The 3,339-nt window shown below is 62.2% G+C and overlaps 1 protein-coding gene across 9 annotated transcripts in view; it reads left to right on the top strand.

The window, feature by feature from the left end:
* The window catches only part of RALGDS (ral guanine nucleotide dissociation stimulator), a 47,572-nt gene that overhangs the window by 23,343 nt on the left and 20,890 nt on the right, over positions 1 to 3,339 (top strand). For 2 of the 9 annotated variants that reach the window (XM_029202054.1, XM_029202053.1), the window contains exon 1: positions 7 to 169. The exons of the other annotated variants lie outside the window; for them this stretch is intronic. The gene's annotated coding sequence lies outside the window, so the exon portion shown is untranslated. Of the gene's footprint in view, positions 1 to 6; positions 170 to 3,339 lie in introns of those variants that run through there. 9 annotated transcript variants of the gene reach the window in all.

Genomic DNA, 3,339 nt, shown 5'->3' with positions numbered 1-3,339 from the left:
GTGGGCCGAGGCGGCCGGGCCTGCGGGCGGCGCCGAGCCGCTGTTTCCGGGCTCCCGGCGGAGCCGCAGCGTGTGGGACGCCGTGCGCCTGGAGGTGGGCGGCCCCGACAGCTGCCCGGTGGTGCTGCACAGTTTCACGCAGCTCGACCCCGACCTGCCGCGCCTGGAGGTGGGTGAGCCAGGCTGGCCCGGCGCTCGGCCGAGCGAGGAGTGGGTGGGGGCCCAGCGTCCTTAGCGGGTCACCCACCTCCAGAGGTGGTGGTCACCACCACCCCCAGTCCGGAGGTTGCGGGGGGGGAGGGTCCTTCCGCAGAAATCCCCCTCCTTGCGCCAACCCCAAGGCAGCCAGGTGGGCGGAGGGGCTGCCGCCAGCCGGTCCAACAGTTTCGGGACCAGAACCGGGTCTTCGTGCCCCCCTCTATCCGTCCCAGTGCGTGACCTCACCGAGCCCAGGTGTGCCACTCCCGCGCCCCTGCAACCCAGGTAGACTTGCTCCCGCGGGCAGTCGCTGTCTGTTTGCGTCTGTGCCTTTCCCTACAGCAGGGCTGGGCCGTATTTAGTCCCCGTGGCCAGGCCGGGGCCGGCTTAGGCAGTTTGGCTTCGAAATGCAGGTGGTGAACTAGTGATTAGGGCGGCAATCTTCTAGAATCCTCAGAGGCAGTTGGGAGCACAGTGGTCTTACAGACAGCCCCCCTTGGGGGCAGAAGTGGACTCCGATGGTCTGGGCTGCTCAAAGTGGGGGAGTGGGGAGACAGGCCTCCAACCAGTGGGGCCCGGTGTCCAGGCGGGGAGGTTGGGACAAGGGCCTCTCAGGTGGAGGGGTGACTCACTTCTTGATTAGAAAATGCGCCGACACCCTGAATCTGTAAGGATTTGGGGAGATTCAGAACGGGGGTGTGCCTATCATGCATGTGGTTGGGGGAGCTAGGTGAGGGCTGGACTCCTGTCTCTAGTGTGCTCTGGGCAGCGGGGGGCGGGGGAGGAGTGCCCCCCCCACCTGACTGTGCACCAGCCTCCTACTCCCTGCGGCCAGGGTGGCAGAATCCAGGGTTGGGGCCTGGACAGAGGCCATTCCTGGGTCGGAGGGCTCAGCGGGGTTCCTGAGCCCCCGAGCTGGCGAGGGCCCCTTGGTATCCCTGCTTTGTCACTTTAGGCCCGGGTAAGTTGTAATTGCCAGTATGGGTCTCGTGCCTCTGTGTCCCCAGTGCCTAGACGGGGCCGGGATGCATACTTACCCGAGGATAAAGCGCATCTCCCTGCCCAGAGTGGGGGGAAGGCAGGAGGTGGAGGGAGCTCTTGGTGGGAGAACCTCGGGCCGGGGAGACCCTTTATTGCTGAGCTTGGCCGGTGGCCCGGCCAGGCACACTCCCCGACCCTCATCCACCCACAGCTCTGGTCTTCATTAGTGGCTGGAGCGAGACCCCTGGGAGGGTGGGGGTGGGCGGCCTGACACCAGCCCAGCACTCATCTGACTTTCATTATGTCTGGCAGCTCCTCGGGCTTTGTGTGCTGGAGGGTCCGGCCTGCGTGCTCGCAGGGGTGGGCCGCTCAGCTGCTTCTCTCCCTCCCTCCTTCCCTCCCTCTGTCTGTCCGTCTGTATCCCTGAGGAACCGAGGGAGAGGCAGAGCTGAGCCCTACCCCTGCCCAAGGGTCTGCCTTCTCTCCCTCTCTCTCTTTTTCCCCCTCTCCCCCTCTCCCCCCTCCTCTTCCTCACTGGCCCCAGCACTGAGATCCAGGCCGTGGCTGCTATTTAGAAATCAAAGGGGAAGCTTCTGGCTGGGGCAGGAAAACCAGGGTCCTGGCAGGAGAGGAGGCCACTGCCGGAAACCAAACACAATGACCATTTACCATGAGCTGGGGGAGGGGGTGGGGAAGTCCCTGTCCCTCCTGCCAACACCCCCGCCCCCCCCCATCCTGGGGCCGATTTCCTGGTCGCTGGGGCCTGCCAGAGCTGAAGCGGCTGTTCGTGGTCCCTGTCCTGTCTGGAAACCACTAGGCAGTTTCTGTTTCCTTCCCCGGTCCCCCTTTCCTTAACAAGTCTCCACCCCGTCCTTCCCTCTCTGGGCTAACAGATGTCCTCACACGTCTGGGCATCTGCTCATCATTGTACTTCTAAGCCAGGCCACTGCTGACCCAGCCCGGCCCGCGCAGTCCTGTGCTTTCTGGAGGTCACCGGGCCCACGCCCCTGCCTCTGTGCGGGCCACCGCCTCAGCCAGGCAGGAGGAGCCCCGGAGTCCGTAGCACCTACTGTCTGCAGACGCCACCCCCCCGTTCCAGCTGGCTTTGACCAGCCCTCCCGAGTAGGTGCCGACCCCACTTTATAGGAGACTGGAGCTCAGAGAAGCGAAGTCCCTGAACTTAATGTACACGTGGCCAGCGAGGACGCAGCCGGGATTTGAAGCTGGGCAGTGTTCAGTGCTGGGCGCCTATCGTGTACGAGAGCCCACAGGGATCAGAGAAGGATACCGCGCAGTGAGACAATTACACGTGCCCCAGGAGGATGGTGGAGCTGTTAGGGGAACGGAACCAGGCCCAGGCAGCCCAGAAGTCCCCGTGCTTGGTGAAGGGTAGGGGTGCTTATAGGCCAGAGGAAGGTGAAAGTGCTTTGGGCCACAAGACGCGGGGCAGAGCTTCAAGGAAGAAACAAGCCCACAGCTGGACCCTAAAGGTTTTCAATAATAGGTAACATGAGCCGGCACTTGGTGGGAGGCCGTGTGCTGAGCAGTTTGCGTGCATTATGTCTTTTGGGGGTCAGGATCATCTGTCGTCCATTTAACAGATGGAACAACCGAGGTGCTAGGTTGCACAAACTCGCCGAGCCAGTGAGTGGCAGGGGCGGGAATCCCACCCGGGCAGGGAGCCTGCAAGCCCTGAGCGCGGTGTATATGGGTGGAATGAAATGAGGAAGCCTTCTCGGGCAGAGCAGAGATGTGCAGGGGAGATGCGTCTCCCTCCAGCCTCCCCGCCTCCTTCCCCGTTGTCTGGTCTCTTGATCTCACGGTGTGCAGGGCTCCAGTCTAACCCCCAGGGCTCATTAGCCTTAGGCCAAGAGGCATGACCTGAGAGGTAGGGGTATGTATGTATGTGTGTGTGTGTGTGTCTGTGTGTGTAGTGTGTGTGTGTCTGTGTGTGTGTGTGTGTGGTGTGTGTGTGTCTGTGTGTGGTGTGTGTGTGTGTGCGTGTGTGTCTGTGTGTGTGTGTCTGTGTGTCTCTGTGTGTCTGTGTGTGTGTGTCTGTGTGTGTGCCTGTGTTTGTGTGTGGTGTGTGTGTGCGTGTGTGTGTGGTGTGTGTCTGTGTGTGTGTGTGTGTGTCTGTGTATCTGTGTGTGTGGTGTGTGT

Source organism: Monodon monoceros, unplaced genomic scaffold, assembly GCF_005190385.1.
Source record: "Monodon monoceros isolate NGI ecotype Baffin Bay Population unplaced genomic scaffold, NGI_Narwhal_1 Super_Scaffold_5, whole genome shotgun sequence".
In the NCBI taxonomy this organism is placed as follows: Eukaryota; Metazoa; Chordata; class Mammalia; order Artiodactyla; family Monodontidae; genus Monodon; species Monodon monoceros.
Note: the sequence above shows the minus strand (reverse complement) of the source record. Positions and strands in the feature narration are given on the sequence as shown.